Source organism: Canis lupus, chromosome 18, assembly GCF_048164855.1.
Source record: "Canis lupus baileyi chromosome 18, mCanLup2.hap1, whole genome shotgun sequence".
In the NCBI taxonomy this organism is placed as follows: domain Eukaryota; kingdom Metazoa; phylum Chordata; class Mammalia; order Carnivora; family Canidae; genus Canis; species Canis lupus.
Genome location: NC_132855.1, coordinates 16,192,347 through 16,216,445, shown reverse-complemented (window position 1 = coordinate 16,216,445; position 24,099 = coordinate 16,192,347). Strand labels below are relative to the sequence as shown.

At 40.6% G+C, this 24,099-nt stretch overlaps 1 pseudogene; it reads right to left on the bottom strand.

Moving 5' to 3' along the window:
- Positions 1 to 16,593: 16,593 nt before the first annotated feature.
- On the bottom strand, positions 16,594 to 22,554 carry LOC140608548 (ribose-phosphate pyrophosphokinase 2-like; annotated as a pseudogene).
- Between the last annotated feature and the right edge of the window lie 1,545 nt (positions 22,555 to 24,099).

Here is a 24,099-nt window from a genome sequence, read left to right as displayed (position 1 = left end):
GTGTCTTCAACTATTCTTCACATGATAAACTTTAACAACTGAGCTTTTGTTAGATCAAGATTGAGACAAAAATAAAGCAGACATGGCAAATCAGTTTCATTTAGTATGCCTGCATTTGATTGGCAGTGGCTGTCTGCAGCACTGTGTTTAGCAGGAATCTGGAGCCACATCCATGGAGAGCAGGAAAGAGTACAGATTAAAGGTGTCTGTCAAATAAGGTAAGGATAGAGAGGCAAGAATGGTACCAATTTGCCAGCAAAGCCCCATGAATTTACTGTGGTTGAATTTTTGCTGAAGGTCCTATGATTGAAATCTAAAGGCTATTAGAAGGAGTGTTTCAATTGCTCTTATTTGTCACTACCCTCTAGTAGGAAATAAAGCTAGAAAAGGAAACCTAATGTCTGTAATTCCCTCAGACTTTAAAGGACATCTGCATGTGCTGGGCTGATAATTCTGTTTCATCTCCACCCATCCTATTGTGAGCCAGAGTCTAAGTCAGAAACAGGAAATGTAATTCTTAAGGAAACCAAAGGACAGAAGAAAACATTATGATAATATTTCAAATTATGCATATCATATGAAGTATAGGTATGTGAAAATATTTTAATTTTTATGAAACATGCATGTATATAAATCAATCCCTACTAAGATAGAGAGATAGATCCTTATACCATATACCATATATAAAGACATATAAGATCAGAAATACATAGGAAAAGCAATGATTAATCTCAATATCTTCTGTATCCTATTAAATTAAAGGAAATTCAGTGTATTTTTATGTTATATGGCAAATAATGGCCCAGAGCCAAATCTGGCCTTTCATGTGTTTTTATGTGGACTGTGAACTAAGAGTAGTTTTTCTTTTTTAGTTTTTTAAATGGTTGAGAAAACAAGAAGAATTTTCATGCATGTGAAAAGTATATGAAATTAAAACTCCAGTTTTATTGGAATAGAACAATATTCATTTACATTATTATCTATACTTGTTTTGCACTGCAACAGCAGAGTTGAGTCATTTTGATAGAGACTATATGGCCTACAAAATCAAAAAATATTTACTATCTGGCCATTTACAGAAAAAGTTCACTAAGGGATAGTGGCCATGATCACATCCAGGATATAGTTTCTTTCACAGATTTAGCATTGCAACTTGTATTTTGGATCCAAAAGCAATATTGGATCCATAATATTTCAAGTGATTTGGGATTTGTTTCCACCCATGCACTTCTATTATAATAGCTCTTAGTATAAAATAACTTAATAAATGATAAATCAGTCTAAATTTTTTATAAAGTCACAAAATACAGTGATTATTATACTAAAAATTGTTGAATGTTTAAGTTTTAATTATGATTTCTAAAATTTTAAGTTTTAGAAATTTTGAAATAAAAGTCATCACAATAACCATTTTCTTTTTAAAGAGGAAACATCTAGCACCTAGCATATTGGTGCTAGGTGCAATAAATTGTTTGTTGTATTTCTTTTTTTTTAATATTTAATTTATTTATTCATGAGGGACCCAGAGACATAGGCAGAGGGGGAAGCAGGCTCCATGCAGGGAGCCCAGTGTGGGACTCAATCATGGGACTCTGGGATCATGCCTGAGCCAAAGGCAGATACTCAACCACTGAGTCACCCAAGCGTCCCTGTTTGTTTTATTTCATTAAAATAGTTTAAATCTTCCTATTTCAATTCATTAAATAAAGCAGTTACTCCAAATGTGTGCAAATAAATGAAGAGCACCCAGATGAGAACAAGCAAAGCTATTAATTGAGGGCTTGCAAGGGCATCAGATACAATCACTTACACTTGGAGAGACAAAAAACAGGCAGAGGAGTAGAGAAGCCTTTTAGTGGAAAAAGGGGAAGGCTGTGACTGTGCCTTAACTAGAAGCTGTTAGCATGCTCAGACTGTAGGCAGGCTAACAAGAAATAAAGTATCCTTTATGATTGGCCACAGGATCATATTTGGCTATCTCCAGTTGGTCCTGAGTTAGAAGCAGGGGCAAAAAGTAGGGAAGCTGTCAGTTATTAATCAAGTCTTGGTCCTTTGGAGCCAATTGCTACAAAAGCTGTCATTTGGCTTACTGGACTGGTTGCTGTAGGCAACTTGTCCAAGTTGTATTTTTTAAAATGGTCTCACCATTGTCTGTTTGTATATTGATCTCTCAAATGCAAAAGACTAAAATTCACTTTAATGCCACAAACATTGGACAAATACTAGCTATATGCCAGGAACTACGTCAGATGCTGAGAATAAGAGATCAAGATGGCATGGCCACTGCCCTACATTGTGGGGGAGACAAAGCCTACAAGGGGGGCTGTCTATCCCTTATCTCTTGTAGAAATGGAATTAAAACTTCTTACAAAGAGCTGTTGACACATAACCTTCCAAAAGAGATTTCACTGCCTTCATAAGCAGTGCAAGACTCTCGGATTTAGGAAATGTTTTTGTATCTGTCCTGCTGACATTTAAGACAATGCTCTAAAGCCTACCCAACAAAATGATAAATCCAGGAGATTTTTAAATTTTTTTCTAATTTTTAAAATTTAATTTAGGATTTTTTGATTCACTGTTGCTTGTACTCTTACAAACCAGAAAAGTGAGAACTATAAAAAATAGACTAAACTGAGACGTAACATCTTCCCACAACCAGTTTGTTTACTTTTTACAAACATGTTCATGAATATTGAATGGCACCAGTCATCAGCAATTATTATACCCTAGGCTATGGGAAGCCCTCTATCCCAATCCAGTTAGCCAAAACCCCCAGTTTTCCACCTGGACCCTGGTTCTCACTCCCTATTGTATTTCACGTTGTTCCACTCATCTGTCCTTCTTGGATTTTACAAGTTACTGAGTTTTATCAATGGAATCCATCAATTCTGACTCATTCTATGGCCCAAAGCAAGTCATGTGGCCAAACCCAAGTCAAGAAGGCAGGAAAGTAGGCCCCCAGCACAGGGAGGAGAAAAGAACCAGGGCCAATGGTGTATTGTACCTCATGGACTCTGTCTCTGCCTTTGCATACTAGTGTAAAAGCATAAGCAATAAAGCTCATGTAACCTGTCTCACAGCTCCAGCCTTGAGTCTCATCAAGCTCATTAATAAAGCACAGCACAGTAACAAACTGAGTTTTGGAATAGATAGATTTAGGTTTGTTCCCTAATTCTCATCATTTATACCACTGAAACCCTGGGCAAGTTACTCAACCTTTCACTGTCATTGTTTCCATCTGCAAAATAGAGTTAAAAATAATATCTTCTTTAGATGTAAAACATGTCTTTATCAGTTGAAGTACAGCAGGAAGCAGATGGCACTCTCACCCTGGACAATTTAACAAGAGTTGAATAAACAGTCTCATCTATAAAGGTGTGAGCAGTGTAGGGAAACCTGGGTAGTGCAGTATCCCAGGGTAAGCAAGAGCAGGGGATTCTTCATCTAAAAGGGAACACCAGAGCTGGCCACCTTGGACAGATATAGTCCATCTGCAATAACCCAGAGGAGAATAATACCCCAATCTCCTTCCTTTTCTTCTTGTCCCTCTCTCTCTCACCAGTGCTTCCCATTGATCAAACCCAATGGGAAGCCAGAGAACAGGAGTCTGTTAATGCAGCAAAGACAGGACAGCCTCCCAAGTATGGGTGCCAGATTTAGCAAATAAAATTACAGACAAATTTTAATTTCAGATAAATAGGGGCACCTAGGGGGCTCAGTCAGACATCAACTCTTGGTTTTGGCTGAGGTCATGATCTCATAACTTGTGAGGTAGAGCCCCACATCAGGCTCTGCGCTCCGTGGGGAATCTGCTTGAAGATTCTCTCCCTCTGCCCTTCTCTCCACTCTCAAATAAATAATTTTTTTTAAATTTAAGATAAAAAACACTTTTTTAGTGTAAGTATGTCCCAAATATTGCACTTATCTACTTACATTAAAAAGGTATTTGTTCACCTGAAATTCAAATTTAACTGGGCCTCCTATATTTTATCTGGCAACCTGATATCTTGGGGGATAGAGCAGGGCAAAAAAAGAGGAGAGGATGGACCTAGAAGGTCAAAATCCAGCACAGTGCCCATATTCCTTTTGCTAATAACCCTATTCTACCCTTTTCCTGTGCTCATTGTAGGTTCTCGGGCCAGCCTTTATTTCTCTCAGTACTGACTAAAGAAAAATACCAGGCACAGATGTAAAAAAGAAATGCCATCCCAACAGCTGGTGAAAGAAATCTCCACAAGATTGACCTCTCCTCCAGCTGCAGAAAAGCAATGAAGGGTCCACATCACAAAATTGCCCTTACAAATGTTTTTTCTAACAAAGGAGTCTCCTAGGACAGCTAGACTGTGAAAGTAAGCTTTCAGTTCTTAAAGTCTATAATTTTACTTGGTCTTCTTTTTTAATAGTGTATTGCCTTGGTAGTGATATTTAAATTGATAGCTTTGTTTTCTGGAAAGTATAAATATTTGTAAATTTTCTTTAAGCCAGGAAAAAATTAATGGCATCTTCCTTTTCTCCCACATGCACAAGCTATTTTAAAACCTATGATTCTAGCTAGATTTTTTTAAAACAAAGAGTTTGAAGGTCTATATTAAGATTAGAATTAATAAGAGTATCTATCTCATTGTGCAAATTAAATGGGCTTCTGCCTGGGAAGTAGTTAACAATTACACATAATAAACTCACTTATTTAAGACTGGCTATCAAAATCGCAAACTAACAGTCATGCACATGTGCATTAGAATAGAAACTCAAAGTGGAAGAAAAGAAAACAAGTGGAGTGTTACATGCAGTCAGTAAGGGGGAAGCCCTGTGACCAGCCCTAGTAGAGAGCCGACCTGGGGAGAGGAGTCTATCACCCAGGACCTATCTAAAAGCCTCCATCACAGGCATGAGAGGGGCCCAGCAGGAAGGCAGAAACAGTGACATGGTGATAGATCAGGAGAAAATGATATACATAAGAACAAGCAGGCAGGCTACATCTGACCAAGGACGTTAGAACTCTCCTCAGGACATCTAAAATAATTTACAAATGATTACAAATTAGGTTTTAAGCTAAAACTAATTTTTAACACTTTTCAAAGTCCTTGCATCTACTAGCTCATATTATTCTTATTTTACCATCTTTGGAGCATTTTAAGGAATTTTGAACAAATTCATCTAATGACTTAGTGTACATTTATAAACAATAATAATCAGAGGTAGTCTTTCTCAAGCACTTCCTATGTGCTGGAGGATATTAATACAACACTTAACTTATAGTTTACAGCAGAAGCTCTGGTGAGGATAGCCTAGATTCAAAGCCCAGTGCTGTGATTTGCCAGCTGCTCGTTGCTGGGGGATTACTGCACCTCTATACTTTAGGCCTTTCATCTGTACAATGCTGGCTGTACGTAAGGTGCTGGCCCACAGCAAACATTTAACACGTTAGCAGGCATCCCCTCGTGTCATCACTACAATAAAGCGAGGTCAGTTTAGTATTAATCCCATTTCATGGTCAAGGAAACAGGCTCATTCATACCTGTCCAAGTTTATGCAAGTTCAAATCTAGGTCTTTCTGACTCAAACCCACGCATGTTCTTAACCACTGTGCTATGCCAAACTCCCACCGTTTATCAAATCTGCAGCATTTTCAAAATGACAGAATTGTTTTGGATCTGTGTGCATTTATTCTATTTTTTAACTTTGAAAGAACTTTTTTTTGCCAGCTTATCTAAAGAGCCATTCATACAGAATAGAACTAGAGTCACAACAGACTATTAAGTCCTGGCCTGAAAAACAAAGGATGAGTCATCGGTCAAAGGTATGATCATGGAGAGGGCTGGGTTCTAGCCACCAGTAGGGAGTCCAGTGGCAACCTAACCTGTATGGGAAGCCAAAATAGGAAGAGTGGCAATGCCCCACTGAGACCACAACATTTCCACTTCCCTTGATCTTCACGATAACAATTTTAAGAGGTGTAATTATCCAGCTATGTGGAAACTGTGACATTAAGAGGTTAAATGACTTGCGCTTTAAGTAATGCTATAGCCAGAATTTGTACTAGAGCTTAAGGTACCTGGCTTTTGGAGTGGAAGTGGAAAGGGTCAGATCACACAACAATAGAACATTCCTCAGAGATGATCCGAGGTTTATAGGTGGTACACTGTACCTACATCCGTGAGCTATGGGGACATCATGGAACTGTGTCTAGTTTGAAAGAATCCTAGCCAAAGTGGAACACATGCACATCTTTTGGAGCATGAGCTGCTTCAGGATTCTCTCTCTGGCTACTGCTCCCCACAGGCATATGCGGCCCTTGGAGGAAGAAGGGAGAGAGCGTAGATGAAGGTAAAGGAAACAGAGAGAGCAAGAAAGAACAAGCGAATGCTGAGTGCCAGCCCGAGCTCTATAGGGACTGAACCCCAGTTCTCTGCCTAGCAAGCAGACCAAACCCTTCACAACTTCAGATGCTACGTCCATTCTGCAGCTGCCAGTGGCTGCAACCTGGAAACTCCAACTTTGCATTCAAGGTGAGGACACCAAAGCACCCAACTTCATCTAGCCCATGACAAAAGGTGGAGAGGAATACTTGGGTTCTGTATCTGCTGCACATCACAGAAAACCCAATTAGCAGTAGCTAAACCACAAGCATGTTTATTCATCTCACCTAACAAAATGCCTGGAGATAGGTCGTTCCAAGGTGGATCAGCCTTTCTGCAATTGTGTTGGCCATCTTCTTGGGGCCACAAGATGGCTTCCAAAGCTCCAGATATTGCAACCTCATACAATAGCAATCCAAGCAGAAAGGAAGAGGACTGGTGGGATCTCAGTACAGACTGTCTTTTAGGGAAGGAAATTAGGGAGGGAAACTGTACCCTAGAACACCCAGTAAATGTTCCCCCTTACTGGCCAGAACCAGATCCTGTGCCCAGTTCCCTAAACTGCATCACCAGCTAAAAAGCAGAGGGGATCCCATGATTAGCTTAAGCCAACCTTGGGGTTGGTGATTGCCTCCAATCAGGTTTCTTTTAACAACATTACACAAACAATAGTGGCTCCATCTCCTATTCCCAACCTACCCATTATCCCTCACCTCTCCCCAAGAACTTGGGTGTTCATGAATCAAATCCTTTTGGCCTGCTCAAAGAAGAGGGGAGCTCTTCTCAAAGAGTGGGGAGGCACATTGTGTGAGCACCAGTTTCTATTATTTATACCACTGGAGTTCTTGCCATAAACATTACCAGTGGCACCCAGATGGTATGGATCTCCATGGGCAGTCTCTGCTATACCCCACACCCAAGGATTCAGCACTTCAATGCATCTCAAAACAGAATGATTCCACAACAAATTTACTAGTCATGGGCATTTTACTGAAGATTCCATGGAAATGGAAACAGAGGAATGGAGAGGCTCAGCACATAGCCTTCACCCCAACAACTGTGCCTTGAATCACCCTTCCAGACATGCTCTGGGAGCTCACCACTTCTCCTCTTCACCCTTCCTTCACATATCCTCTATAAAAATTGCCCCAAGTAGTCTGCTTTTGCTTCAGCCTACTTTACCCACTCAGCCAAAGGCTCAACAGCCATTCATGGATCTGCAACCAAATATTATTCTTCAAGCAAAGCAATTAAAATTATCATTCAATATTATAGATGTTGATAAGTACAGTGAGTAGGAGAGCAAGGAATAAAAGATGGAAATTAAAGTGAGCAATCACTGATAGGGAATGTTGGGAAAAGATTGCTCCATCTTTGGACACATATTCACATTTTGGGTCACCCAAGAGTAGCTAACTTTTACAATTAAAATTCCCGTCAGGGCAACTGGGTGGCTCAGTCAGTTAAGCATCTGACTCTTGATTTTAGCTAAGGTAATGATCTCAGGGTCACAGGATCCAGCTCCATGTCAGGCTCTGTGCTCACTGTGGAGTTAGCTTGAGATTCTTTTTTGCCATGTCCCTCTGCCCTTTCCCCTGCTTGCTCACTCACTGTCTCTCAAATAAATAAATAAAACCATTTTTAAAAAATTCCTGTCTCTGTGAGATGAAATATATACCCAAAGCAAGAATAAGACAAATCACTTCAGAATGCCATCCCTTATTTTCATTAGTTCTAATTTCATGTTCAAACTTCGTGTGTGTGTGTGTGTGTGTGTGTGTGTGTGTGAGAGAGAGAGAGAGAGAGAGAGAGAGAAGGAAATATCAAGAATAATTAGCCAAATAGACCTAATTCTCCAAGCCCCTCGAGAGCTTGCTATGGTGGAACCAATTTCACAGGCGTCTGTCTGACATAGACAGCCAATTATTGGGATCCCTCTAGAATCTGCTGTATCTAAGGTACAGCATGTATCTTGCCATGCTACCTTTCCCTCCGGTGAGACCGAGGCCCAACAGGCAGGGGACAAAGTAAACGAAACACTCAAGCACCCACTGACCTGAACCAGCTGAGAGCTGAAACTGGAATAACTCAAAAAGGGGGTGCACTTGTTACCTTCCTGGAGATAGGAACTGTAGTTGGACAGAATCACCAAGGCCTCTCATTGAGAATTTTTCAGACAATGAACTTCAGATGAACTTCCTGGTTGCCCGCCAGGCAAATGGCTCTCACACCCTGTTTCAGTTTTCTATTGCTGCAACACATACACACACACACACACACACACACACACACACACACCCTAAAATATAGTGGCTTAACAATGTATCATTTCTCTTCAGTCTGTGGGAGACTAGCTGGGGTCACTCATGCACTTTGCATTTAGTGAGGAACTCAGTCTTTTTTCCATGTGATGTCTCCAACCCTAGCTCCTCCCCAGGTGGCTTCTCTCTAACAGGGTAGCCTAGACTTCATTACAGCATGGTACTTGGGTTACAAGGGTGGTCCAGAGGACAAGCCCCAATATCTAACTATAACTATGTATCTAACTATGTATCCAGTCTCTGCCTATCTTATGCCTACTAATGTCCCATTGGCCAAAAAAGCCACAGGGAAGGGTGCCTGGCTGACTCAGTCTGTAGAGCATGTGACTCTTGACCTTGGGGTTGTGCATTTGAGCCCCATGTTAGATAGATGTAGAGATTATTTTAAAAGAAAATCTTTAAAAAAAAATCTATAAGGGGATCCCCGGGTGGCTCAGCGGTTTAGTGCCTGCCTTCAGCCCAGGGCATGATTCTGGAGTCCTGGGATCGAGGTCCACACTGGGTTCCCTTTGTGGAGCCTGCTTCTCCCTCTGCCTATGTCTCTGCATCTCTCTCTCTCTCTCTCTCTCTGTCTCTCATGGATAAATAAAATCTTTTAAAAATCAGGGATCCCTGGGTGGCGCAGCGGTTTAGCGCCTGCCTTTGGCCCAGGGCGCAATCTTGGAGACCCGGGATCGAATCCCACATCGGGCTCCCGGTGCATGGAGCCTGCTTCTCCCTCTGCCTGTGTCTCTGCCTCTCTCTCTCTCTCTCTCTGACTATCATAAATAAATAAAAATTAAAAAATAAATCAATAAAAAATGTTTTAAGTCACAGGGTCAATGTGGGAAGAGAGTCCACAAGTGGTTCACTGGGTTCACTGTCCACTATAACCTCAAAGTGCCAATTTCTTTATTTACCTCTCCAAAGAGCATAATACTCTTCATGGAGCACAACCATGAAACCCTATGGGCTAAAGATTATCGGAGTCAACAGAAATCACCTGGGAAAAAGTGAATATAGAACTGAGTTAAAGAGGATTTCAGAATATGTCTGAAGAAAATTATTTGGTACCATCTCTTAAAAATCATATTAATAAGGTTCAGTGAAAATACAAACCCAAAGAATTTAATCAGAAGGTTTAAATGATTGAGTCTGGAAGGTAATGGGTAGGCCTAATTGAAACTTGTTTTCAGAAATGCTTCTCTGATCTCCCTCTTTTCCAAAGTTAGTACTTAACTTATCCATTTGTTTATTCCTTCAATAAGTGTTTATGAAGCACCAGGCATGACTCTACATGCTAAGGTTTTGTGCTCAGTCTTATTCCCTCTCTCTCCATGTCCTACCTGAACTCTGGCAATGGCCCAACAGCTGGTCTCTCCAGCCCAACTGCATGTGCTCCAAAGTCCCAAAACACAAAACTAAACCCAGTTTGCTTTAGCTTTCAAAGGCTCTGATACCAGAAGCACCTGGGTGGCTCAATCAGTTGGACATCTGACTCTTGATTTTAGCTTGAATCATGATCTCAGGGTCATGAGATCAAGCCCCAAATCAGGCTCTGCACTTAGTGGGGAGTCTGGTTGAGATACTTTCTCTCTCTGCCCCTCCTCCCACCCTCACGCTCTCTCAAATAAATAAATAAATAAATATGTAAATCTTAAAAAAAAAGTCTCTGAAACTGTATAAAACCTAAACTTCTAAAATGACTTTTAGGACTCTACAAAATCTAACTCCATCTACTTTCTTTTAAAAAGTACTTTTTTTTTATGAAGGGTAAAATCATGACTCTCATACAAATATAAAGTGAACACCTGTCAAAGATCTTTTTTAGCCCACTAATTAACAAGGAACTGGTAGGGTGTTAAAATCCAGTCCAGGGACATCTGGGTGGCTTAGCTGTTGAGTGTCTGCCTTTAGCTTAGGGCGTGATCCCGGGATCCGGGATCGAGTCCCACATCAAGCTCCCTGCATATGTCTCTGCCTATGTGTGTGTCTCTCTCATAAATAAATAAGTCTTTTCTAAAAAATCCAGCCCAAAGGAGTATCCACAGAACAGGCACATACACAGTCAGTCAGACATGATGAAATGAATTTTTAACAGAAACAAAACTGGATGATTCCTCCCACCTATGTGCTTTGGGGTTGAAGGATATGGGGAATCAACTGCATTTCCACGTGACAAAATTCATTTTCATTTCTATAGACAAGAATCATTTGCCTTACTCTTAGAGTTGTATAACTTACAGGGTTATAAATAATGCAAAGAAGTGAGAGGTACAGACTACTATAGAACCACATAATATGGAAGAGTGCACTAGACAATGCCCAGCATTCTGTAAGATACCCAGTAATCTTTTCTTTTCTGTTCTTTTCTGTTCTCTTCAAAAGTCTGACCATTTTTTCACACTTGCTGGCTTCATCATCAACAGTTTCTTCAGCCCTTCACCCAATGTGATTGCCACACTGCCCTCCTCACAGTTGCCTAGGAAAGCCCCACACACTTCTGGCCACATTTTTTGGGCACTTTCTGCATCCTCTGCATAGAATGGACTCACTCTCTATTGGAGATATACCCATCATTCTATGTATTCAGCATATACTCCTTTAGACACCATAATAGGTCAAGCAGTGATGATTCAGAAGTGAAGAAGACAAGGTCTCAGCCTAACCTGGGAATTGTGCTATATGTGTGCTATCTACCTTGAGTCATCTGGACTTTGGGAAATGCACTGATGTCCAACCATTGTGTAACTGTGAGGGACAATGGGGCTTCCCTCAGAGTGCCAGGACATGTTCACTATTGGTCATTCTGAATGAAAGAGGAGCCTCAGAAGAGACTGAAGAGGAACATTCAGAGGGGGAAGAAGACCAGCAGAGACCAAAGCAAGACAACCAGAGGAGGAGGAAGAAATGGCCAAACTGCAACCACCACAGAGAAGTCCAGCAAGAATAGGAATTAAATATGCCCATGTGTTTTGGAACCCCCCTTTTGCAGTATTTCAGTGGAAAGACAGAAACAGAAATCATATTACCATGGGATATAAAATGAAATAGGGGGTATAGAATTGTAGAAACTGGATATACTTTTTTTTTCTTTCGAAAGAATAGGAATTCTATTTTAGAACTAGAAAGGGGAGGGGCAGCCCCGGTGGCTCAGTGGTTTAGCGTCGCATTCAGCCCAGGGTGTGATCCTGGAGACCCGGGATCGGGTCCCACATCGGGCTCCCTGCATGGAGCCTGCTTCTCCCTCTGCCTGTGTCTCTGCCTCTCTCTCTCTCTCTGTGTGTGTGTCTCTCATGAATAAATAAATAAAATCTTAAAAAAAAAAAAAGAACTAGAAAGGGGAGAAGAGTGGAAAGAGAAAGTATAAGTACAGCAGCTAAAAAAATAATAATAATAATAAAAAATAAGTACAGCAGCTAAGTAATTTCCCAAAGAAAAGCCAATGTAGAAAGAGCACTGGATTTGGAGAAAAAAAAAAACTTGCATTCAAATCCTGGTTATAAGATTTCAGGTATGGTAATACCTCAAAATACCAATGACATAATCTTTATAAAAGAATATAGTACAAAGCCTAGGACACACTAGGCGTTCAATACGTATTATTTTAAGCCTCAGAGAAACATTCATTGAGGTTTGGTTTGGTTTTTACACTCCTGTCTGGCTGGGGTTTCAGAAGTGAAAAGTAAAAATTCCCACTGTCCAAGTACTTTGAATTCTTTGTTAGTAAGAATTTGCATTTCAGGATCTATTTCTAAATAAGAACTTGGGAGATTATCTTGCTTTGCTTTGCTTTGCTTTGCTTTGCTTTGCTTTGCTTTGCTTTGCTTTGCTTTGCTAAAGGGCATGGCCCCAAAAAGGGATCCCAGAACATACCCTACACACCAGGTCTTTTGAGAATGGTACCCTGCCACTTGACGGGATGAACATTGGGTGTCATACTATATGTTGGCAAATCAAACTCCAATAAAAAAATATACAAAAGTAAATAAATAAAATAAAATAGAGAATGGTACCCTGTCCTTTCCTCCTTACTAATTAGACCCCAGGAAGACTCTAAGATGGAAGCTAATGGGAAATATGAACAGTTCCTTTTTATCACCACGGAAACAAAGCAACAAAGAACTGAAGCAGCTTGCAGTACACTTGATATAAACCCTAAGCCTCCTACGACTAACCCAGCACCAATCTCGCAAGCCCCCAAATCTGCGACTCCCACCCCCTAAAGAATTAAGTACTTGAACAGATGACTTTAGGTTTCCTTTCTGTCCTAAAGAGGGGAAAACACTTTCTTTCCTCTAGACAGCACCCTAATTTGTCTCCACTTAGCCACATAGCTCAGGACAAGAGCTTTTTAAAATTAATGATGCTTTTCCAAGAGTAATTGCTTCTGCTCTAATCACATGCTATTTCTTGCTACCCACGGAGCTCAGCGTTAAGAGTGCCTAAAGGAATCAGCAAATTGCCCGAAATGCACTGCTCTCAAGCCTCCAGGTTGCCTAATAAATGATGATGAGTCATCCTAAGCCAGGTAGTCACCTCATATCCTTTATAACGTGAGCTTACACGTCAATATGCTCCCTAGGAGGCAAATCACAATGTGGAGCTGGGAAAGGTCAAGGCTCAGATTTTTTGAAAATCTTCCCAGCTTTTTTTTTTAATTGAGGTAAAGTCACATAACATACAATTAGCTATTTTAAAGTGTACACTCAGTTGTGGGCCATCTGGGTGGCTCAATCAGTTAAGCATCTGCCTTTGGCTCAAGTCATGGTCCCAGTGTCCTAGGATAGAGCCCTGCATCAGGCTCCCTGCTCAGCAGGGAGTTTGCTTCTCCCTCTCCCTGTGCCCCTCCCCCCTGTGCTCCATCTCTCTCCCTTTCAAATAAATAAAATCTTAAAAAAAAAAGCACTGCTGATTCAAAGTGTACCATCAATTGTAGTTAGTGTATTCACAATGTTGTGCAATCACCAGCTCTCTCTGCTTTCCAAACGTTTCCATCCCCCCATTACAACACCCTGTACCCATTTAAGAAGCCATTCTTCACTCACCCCTCCTTCCCTCCCCTGATAACCTCTAGTCTGCTTTCTGTCTCTGGATTTGCCTATTCTTATACCATATAAAAGGAATAATAGGTGACCTTTCATGTTCGGCTTCTTTTACTTAGTGCAATGTTTTCAAGCTTTATCCATGTTATAGCATGTTTTGGCACTTCATTTCTTTTTATGGCTGAATAGTATTCCATTGTGTGGATGTACCACAATCTGTTCATCCACTCATCTGTTGGTGGACTTCTGGGTTGCTTCATCTTTTGGTTATTATGAATAACACTGCTATGAACATTCTTGCATGGATTTCTGTGTGGATCCCAGATGTTTTTGATAGGCCTCTTCACTCCTTCAGCTCATGATTTTATTTATTGTTACATGATTTTACTGAAAACATTTATCATCGTATGGGAGAAATACTGTGTTCCATGCAGATACCACAGTGTCGCTCTTTCTAGATATTACTATCATATAATATGGTGTAACACGAATATCTATAAATTTCTTATACAATTTGAGTTTGGGGTTCAATGGCTTTTGTGTGTTCCTAATTCTCTGACTCCCTTGTTTGACTAGATACAGGCTGGACCACTCCTGATTCAACAGAGTTAGACATAAGCAGAAAATGTGGTTTGTCTTCTGGACCAGTGAGGAGCAAGAGTGGGGGAAGTCCTGGGATCAGCTGCTTACAAAAGATTTTTATCAACTTGGTTGGATTGTACTCCCCAAATCTTAAAATTTGGTCTGAGTATGGCCAAATCCATACTAATTAATTCATGAATGTGTGTAAAGCACATTAGAATACAAATATAATGTTAAATAATGGTAGAATAATAAATTCTCAAGCCAGAGAAAGACAATGCAATTTTTAAGTCAGGTTTTCTGTCTGATAATCATTATTATAAAACTAGTTCAGTATATTCTTAGACTCAAAATATCTCAAAGCCAGATGTGCATCTCTAAATTGACTGGTGTTAACCATGTCAACATGTCTGTATTTGCATATCAACATGTCTTCATAAACAGGTCAAAAACTATATTTCCATTTGTCCGAAGAAAGATATTCAAATGCAGAACTCATGTATTCCTCAAAAATAATAGATACTACACAGTTTCAAAACATGGTCCTTTCATCATGCTAAACCAATGCTTTCTAGATATACATTATTATACTGCATTGCTTGTCAGATTTAAATGAAGTTCTCACTTGAAAGCTCTACACTGGCTCTTCAATAATAACTAAATGCTACTTGCTAGCTTTAATTTTGACTACCTACTATATCAGAGATTAAAACTCTAAATCTAATTCAAATTTGCTTGATAAATAGCTTTGATTTTCAATTCAGAATTTAGATCAGAGGATATATTCTCTCCCTTTATTAAAATACAGCAGAATGGAAGTTCCCAGACTTTGTCTAGCCAGGCAAATCCCCACCTTTTTTTTTTTAAGATTTTTATTTATTCATGAGAGACACAGAGACAGAGTGAGAGGCAGAGACACAGGCAGAGGGAGAAGCAGGCCCCGCGCAGGAAGCCTGATGTGGGACTGGATCCCGGGACCCCAGGATCACACCCTGGGCCGAAGGCAGGCGCCAAACCGCTGAGCTACCCAGGGATCCCCCCACCTTTCTTTTTGATCTAAATTATTCAGGTTGGATATCCTAGCCAATATTTATCTAAAGTCCAACTCTTTTCTTCAGCTGTATAGTTGGCAGAACATCTCATTTAGGGAACTGTTATAAATTATCAGCCTATGGGTAACATCATCTTCAGTGGGATTTTCCCAACCATCACTCTTGACAATTTTTGAACATTATCCTAATGAAACAATTAAGGTTTACTTATTAATACTTTTTTCTTAACATTCTTTTATCTATATCTTTCAGTTAAAATCTGCAGTTACAATAATCATTTGCCTGATAGACTTGCTGCTTCAGAATGCAAAAAGCAAAGTGTATTTAATATGAATGAAACAAGTTCAGAAAGGGGATAGTGTTTAAATATGCATTTAGAGGCACTCATAACAAATTTATCTATTTCCTCTATCAAAAGCAAAAAAGAGAATCAGACTGAATGTTAATGGATTTAAGGTAGTCTTCATTTTGAGGGAAATCCACAACATAAGATTACTGAGGAAATAATGAAGGATAGAAGCTACAAATACAATGCAAAAAAACAGGATATGTTAGAGTGCATCTCAAAGAATTGGGAATTCTATACATCTTCCAACTTCAATTTGCAGCCCACTAAGGCAGTCAGAAATTGCTCATCAATTTGATAGTAAGTTTGAATACAGTAGTCTATTGCTGGACATAGCTTTTGGAATTTTTAGACTTAGAAGTTCAAGTAAGTGTGAGCAGTTACCACATATTTTTAGAAGCTGTAGTTTAAAAGTTGCAACTGTGGTTCCAGTTGGATTAGAGGCAATTCATAAAACTGCATTTACCTATGATTTTGTTGCCTCTGATTTGTCTATCAGAAAATATATGATTCATTGGCATTTTTAGCTAAATAAAATTCACTTTAAGTTAAGCAAAGTAGCTAGTTTATTTTAACCCTGAAAGTAAGTATTCAAGGTATTGCATGATTTTCTAATGCACATTCAAAAGTAAAGAGCTAATTGCAGCCTCACCCAAATGTTCATATTATCATTACAAGTAAACTAGTACACAAAATGCTTTAATAGGAATTTATCTTTGACAACATCAGAAATATGTAAACTATGAATTTTCACAAGAGGATTGTTTTTTTTTTTAATTTTTATTTATTTATGATAGTCACACAGAGAGAGAGAGAGAGAGACAGAGACAGAGACAGAGACATAGGCAGAGGGAGAAGCAGGCTCCATGCACCGGGAGCCTGACATGGGATTCGATCCCGGGTCTCCAGAATCGTGCCCTGGGCCAAAGGCAGGCACTATACCGCTGCGCCACCCAGGGATCCCTTGATTGTTTTTTTTAAGAGGATTGATTGTATAAGGAAATTATACAATTGTATGATTGTTGCCTCAGAGTATCATAAGAACAAAGGTAAAAGTTCCCCTTCTCAACAAGGCAAAATGACACCAAAACTTTTCATTCAAGACAAGTTCAATTAAAAAGTAAACAAACATTCCTCTATCTCTAACCATGGTTTCCTAAAACCTTAAAGATATGTTCCAAAGTTTTATTTTTTTTAAGATTTTATTTATTTATTCATGAGAGACACAGAGAGGTGGGGGGGCAGAGACCCAGGCAGAGGGAGAAGCAGGCTCCACGCAGGGAGCCAGACGCGAGACTCGATCCCAGGTCTCCAGGATCACACCGGACTCGATCCTGGGTCTTCAGGATCACGCCCTGGGCCAAAGGCGGCGCTAAACCACTGAGCCACCCAGGCTGCCCTGTTCCAAAGTTTTAAAACAGAGATCTGATGCTTTAATATTCATCATTCTATATTTTACTGAATTCTAAAGTCAAAAAAGTTTAATTCACAGTATCATGTATGAAATCATAATATTCTGGAGACATGAAGGGCCATGGCTAAACAAGTAGAAGGCATGTACTGTTGTTTGCTCTTTGGATTGCCTCAGCAAAATCATTGAAATACCCATAACTTGAATATTAGAGCAGTGTTTCATTTTGTCCTCATGTAGAATGGTGTTTGTGATATTGACAGCTTCAGGGGCAGCATTAGTAATTCTGGAAATGGCCCAGAGAAGATTCCATGAGTAAAAATGGCATAGACTTTGGTGGTTTTGGCATAGTGTAGACTGACTGTGGTATAGCATTTTGTGCTGATCATGTCCATGAGGATGGCCACCTGATCTTCAATTAACCACCAGCCAGAATCATTCTATCCACCTCCATGGCTCTTCTTCTTTCTCTGTGTGGCAAGGAAAATGCCACATTCAGTCTGTCGATGAATGATACAGCTTCCTGCTTCAGGGGAAATGATGACACAGTTCCTGTGGTCTGCAATATTCTCCTGGTGCTATATGTGAGTCACTCACAGGGACAGCAAAGAAGCCCTGGATCTGAGCAGCATTGTAGGCCCATGGTAATGATGTGATCTGCCCCAGCTACTAGAAGCACAGAATAATTTGCATACAAGTACTTTTGGAGGTCATCCCAGGAAGTGAGTCGGGGAACAGAGAAGTGTGTTACATGGTGTGACAGGGTGTGTTGATGTCCCTATGACAACTGGGGCTCCATCCCTTTGGGAACCCTCCATGAGATGCATACAACGTACCTGAGAATTGCCCCTGCCTAGGAGCAAGAGAGCTGGGATTTTTATCCATTAACTCCAATCCCCACTAGTTGAGAGCCATTCCTAGGGGCAGTAATTCCCCAGCACTTCCAGGCATAGCACATGCAGGAAGCCAGAGGAACCCTCTGAACAGAATCATGGGCTTGAGTAGGTCATTGGCATGACATGGAAACCGTTGACCCAAGTTACAAGCAACCTCCAAGGTGAACCACAGGGCTATGGCAGGGGGCATTGACAGCATCCTTTACAGTTTCCGGAATCCAATTCACAGGCAGACTCCTCAACTTCCATGTCTCAACCACAATTTCCTCTCAGATGTTCTTGGTGTCCATTTTAATTAGATTTTATCTGGATTCAAACAGTAATAGGGTAGGTAATGGTTTCCCCACAGTGTGCATTGGGCCAGCACCAAGCAGTAGTTCAGGAAAGGACAAGACCCACTATGTACTAAGTACCCACTATAGGCCAGGTTCTGTACATACATGGACTCATGGTAATGCTCAAAACAGCCCTATGGCATACATATATAATATCCTCCCAATTCTATATACACACATGCATACATACATACATATATATATGAAAATTGAGCTCTAGAGAGAGAAGCAACCGACTCCATCTCAAATGGCTAGGAAGTGACACAGCCAACAGTCAAATCAAGTGTGGTTAACTCCAAAACTCTCTGCCCTTTCCTCCTAACACATAAAGAGAAACCAGAGCCTCTTGGGAAAAACATTTCCCCTTGATTGAGGGACCCAAGTTTAAAGAATTCCTGGAAACTTCAGAAAGCTCCAGTCCTCCTAGAGCCTAGGGTGAAATAAATTTGTCCAGCAAGACATCTTTTACAATATTGAAATCCTAACTGAACCTTGAACCACGCAGACCATTGTTTAATACACACCCACTCAACACAAAGCCTTTTACGTGTTGAACTATTTTTGCTGCTTTGAATTTATATGAGGAGGGACTGATGTGGAACAAGCCACAGGGCAGAAAGCTGCACTTGTTACCTCCCTCTAGGGGGACACTTTCCAGAGATAAGGATTACAGAAGTTCAGCACCTATTAAATAGATTCTGCCCACAAGTGGAGTTAAGTTTTGAAGAGTCTGGGTGACATCATGTGAATTTTAAAACACTGATGCTCAAGATCTCTGTGGCATTTTAGAAAGCTTCAGTGCCTTGACATAGTCTGTTCCTACCACCTGGAGTGTTTTTCCTCATACCAGGCAAATAATCATTGAAATTCAGCTCAGTGATAATCTTTTCTGGAGAACCTTTCCTGACTACTCCTAATGGAGGGGATTACTCTCCCCATCCCTTTGTGCACCCACCACCCCCTCTTTCTGCTCCATTTCTAGATGTCCATGGCAGCTCATTTGTTAGCCTCTACAATCTCCACCTGTGGTAATATGAACACCCAACCTGGACTTAGGAGAAAATCTGAGCCAAACTGTCCCACTGAGCATATCAATTCTTCCCCACCCTTTTCTCACCCCCTCGCCGACACAGGCTGCCTCTTGCCTGACTCCACTTTCTCCACTAATTAAATGTCACACTTCCAGCTGTAATCACCAAGAGACGCTCTCCAGGCAATTCAGTAAAGGGAACAATAAGGTCCTTCCCATTTCGTACTACCCTCATGAGATGCTGACCCGTGAAGCTGGCTGAAACAAATACAAATAACAGGGTAACTATGAGGATGTGTTAATGTGGCCCATGTCTCAAGGAGCAGCAATTATGAGACCAAATGCCTTCCTTGCTTTCCACTCCCACACAAGCAGAATCCACCCATCCCTTCTCCATGGTCCAAAAGCTAATGTATTCATCATGTTGTACACTAGGGAGCTCTCTCCCAGCTTTCTGGCCAGCAGTGAGCTTCTGAAAGGCAGGCACAAAGTAAGCGCTTGATAAATGATTGCTTTATTAATGAATTAATGATAACCATGAACAAAATATGAAATCTCTCTACCTTTTTTATTCCCTCTAAAACTTAAAACAAATTGCTTTGGAAGTTCAGCCATTTTCTGATTAATAAGGGCAACTTTCTCCATCTCATTCTAAAAAATAAAAAAAGCTTCCTATTCTGTTGTCTTTACTTAATTGAACAAGTAGCACTTGAGACTTGAGTCTCTTTGCCCAAGCACTATGCTTTGTTATAAAAGTTTCAAAGATAACTAAAGGCTCAATTCTGAGAGGGAACAGTGTGGACTAAGTGGCAGATGGCTTTAATTGTTGACATGGAATTGCTATGATGGAAAAATGATTAAAAAAAAATAAGTTGATCCAGAGGCTCTTTATTTTTTTTTTAAAGATTTTTATTTGTTTATTTGAGAGAGAGAGCACACAAGCAGTGGGAAGGGGCAGAGGGAGACAGAGAAGGAGAAGCAGACTCCCTGCTGAGCAGGGAGCCCCATGTGGGGCTCAATCCCAGGACCCCAAGATCATGATCTGAGCGTGATGCTTAACTGACTGAGCCACCCAGGTGCCCGAGGCTCTTTAAATAGTAATGATAACTACCACCATTTATTGAGCACTTACTATCTGACTGAAAATATACTAGATACTTTACATATATTATCAGTTCATTTTTACAACCCTAAGAGGTGGTTACTTTTCCCAATTTACAAATGAGGTAATTGAGGCCAGAGATATTAAGTACCCACCAAAACTCCCACAACTAACAAAGGATTGATTGGGATTAGGGTCCAGGCTAGGCTGATTCTGGAGCCCATGGTTTTATCCATAACGTTATACTTAAAGATAAATTTTTGATAGGGGCGCCTGAGTGGCTCAGTAGGTTAGGCATCCAAGGCATCCAACTCTTGACTTTGGCTCAGGTCAGGATCTCAGGGTCATGAGATCAAGCCCTGCATTGGGCACTGTGCTTGGTGTGGAGTCTGCTTATCCCCCTCCTACACTCTGCTTCTTGCTCTCTCTCTCTAAATTAATTTTTTAAATATCTTATTTATTTATTCATGAGAGAAACAGAGAGAGAGGCAGAGACATAGGTAGAGGGAGAAACAGGTTGTCTGTGGGGAACCTGATGCAGTACTTGATCCCAGGACTCCAGGATCACAACCTGAGCCAAAGGCAGACACTCAACCACCAAGCAACCCAGGTGCCCCTAAAACAATCTTTTTTTGAAAAAAGATAATTTTTTTACAGTAAAAAAGGCACCTCATGTAGAAAATATGAATGAAAAGATTTCTCCTTGTCAAAAATAGGTGTAAAACAGTAAGGACTCAATCCTTTACCTGCCGTTGTGGTGTGATCCAACAGCAAGTACAACAGAGTGGAAGTCAGAAACCTGAACTCGAAAGCAGGACCTGGGTAAAACAGCAAAAGCATTGACTTCAATAACTAGCTCCTTGTTCCATAATACCCTCTGGTGGCCAGTTTATGTCATTCAAGATTATTCCCTTTTTTTTGCTTTGCTGTTTTGTTTTTTTATTTTTGAGGTTATTTCTCTCTTTCTTTGCTATTTTATCTTACTTTATTTTATTCTTTTATTTAACAGAGAATGAGAGAGAGAGAGGGAGTACAAGCAGGGGGAGTGGTAGGCAGAGGGAGAGGGAGAAGCAGACTCCCCGCTGAGCAGAGAGCTGGACATGGGGCTTGATCCCAAGACCCTGAGATCATGACCTGAACAGAAGGCACTCAACTAACTGAGCCACTCAGGCACACCATTCAAGATTATTCTTAAATTTAAGAATTAAATGGTAAACAACCAAAGATTTACTCAGGGTCAACCTTGGATAAAGTAGATTGTCTGTCAAAATGTTTCAATACTTAGTCCTGATTCTGTTTTTGGTACTTGAAAACAACCACCTTCAAGTCATTTCCTCCGCAAGTTGTTTCCTCTGTCTTATCCCTCTTAGTCTGACTGCTACCTTGCTAATACATGACTTACTTATTAAGCAGTAATGAATTACTAATTAATTTCAGTAAGAAACATTGATGAATACAAAAACTGGTGGGTTAAAGTAGGACAGTGAACTGATATTTGCAAGGTCTTGGATAATCACCCCACAAAATATTTAGCAAAAACGGAGGACACTGTAACTTTACAATGGAGAACCTGGTTATCATCAAAGCTCTAAGTTAACATTAGAAATGGAACTAGTCAACACTACATGCAATGAGATGCATTGGGAAGAGCAGCATTACTCCTGTGATATACTTGCCAGAAATGCACACTCTGAGCTTACTCATGGGGAGGTAACAAACAGATCCAATTTGAGGAATCTTTTACAATGGCTAGTTGGCAACTTTCAGAAATATCAGAGTCATAACAGTCAAGGGAAGACTGAAGAACTGTTCCAAATTGAAGGAGACTGGAGAAACATGACTACTGAATACAGTACATGATCCAGGACTGGATCCTTAGGCTATAAACACTGTTGGGGCCACTGATAAAACCTCAGTAGGGTCGGAGTTAGGGTATGTGAGAGCACTTCCTGGATCTTGCAACTTTTCTTCAGTAAGTCTGAACTTGTTACAAAATACAGTTTGAAAAATACAAGGCATAGTGCACAGGCATTCCTGTTTTGGCTTGCAATGATTTCACTGAGATTTCGCTCATCTTCAATCCTAGAAGATGCCATATTCCCTTTACAATAAGGCCCTCCCCCTTTTTTTTCTTTACTAATAGGAACCTACCACACCTCTATGGATGAAGCTGCAATTCTGGTCCTTGAAATCTAAGGCATAACAAAAGCTTGTGTAATCAACAAGTCAACCCTCAAGAATGAAACTGAGACCACCTGGATGGGAAGTGGTTCCCATACCCCCCCAAGCCTATAGACAAATTCCTCCTCAGTCCAGACCAAAGTCTGGCATTTGAGGCTGCAGATAAATCATTGCCTACAAAGGCTTGGACTCACAATGGAAACCAGAACTCCACTAGTACTCCATAGTAGACATAGAACTTGGCTGCCTTGCAGTTTAAATGCAGCAGAAACTGTTCTATCCACTAATACATACAGATTCTCATCTCTATCATCAAACCTTGCTTCAGTTACACCTACTTTAAAAACTATCGGGGCAGCCCGGGTGGCTCAGCGGTTTAGCACTGCCTTCAGCCCAGGGCGCGATCCTGGACACCTGGGATCGGATCCCACGTCAGGCTCCCGGTGCATGGAGCCTGCTTCTCCCTCTGCCTGTGTCTCTGCCTCTCTCTCTCTCTCTCTCTCTCTCTCTCGAATGAATAAATAAAAAAAAAAAAAAAAAAAAACACCTATCCCTCCAGCAGCCTATACTCTTAAGTCAGTGGAGGTCAAGCTTTGCTGAGAATTTGAATTATTAACTAGAGAACCTGGGAACTCTATAAAAATCCAAAGGCCCAAGGCCCTTCCCCATTTCAACAAGCCCGGATCTCTGTGTTCTTTACAAGTCTCCGAGTGATTCTGACAATAGTTTTCAAACAAAATTTGAGAAAAACTTACACAAGTCAGCAATGTCAGCACAGCTTCTGCCTTTGCTGCTTTCATTTTTGCTGAGGCCTCACCATCACTTTAGGGCCTAGTGCATGCAGCCCTGCCTCCAGAGAAGAAACAACACCTGTGGGAAAACAGCCACTCACCAGCAACCTGCCAAAATGAAAATCCTGTATGGTCAGCAAATAATCAAGATCATTTCAGCTTCAAACCCCCATCTCACCCCACTGGAATACTCAATCATAGCCTCTCTTCCCAGTTTTTGCTCATTGTCTAGATATAGTGCTCCTCACCCAAACACCAAATATTTGGGAATTTTGAAGGGTCCAATAAATAGTATCTCTATTCCTTACAGCAGTGGTTCTAAACCACAGGTGATTATTTTGCCCTCAGATGGATGACATTTGGCAATACTGGAGCCATTTTTGTTACAACTGGGGGAAGAAGGGAAGAGGATGGATGCTATTGGCATCTAGTAGGTAGAAAACAGAGATGCTGCTAAATATCCTGTGATGCACAGGGTGGCCCACACAACTAAGAATTATCCAGACAAAAATGTCAATAGCGTCAAGGTCAAGAAACCCTTATTTAGAGTGGCACCCATTCGAAGCAAATTGCAGTGTAAGACAAAAGCAGAAGCAGATAGGAATCATACTATTATCTTTATTAAAGACTAGATTGAGATATGTATCTGTAGACAAGAACCCCAGTGGA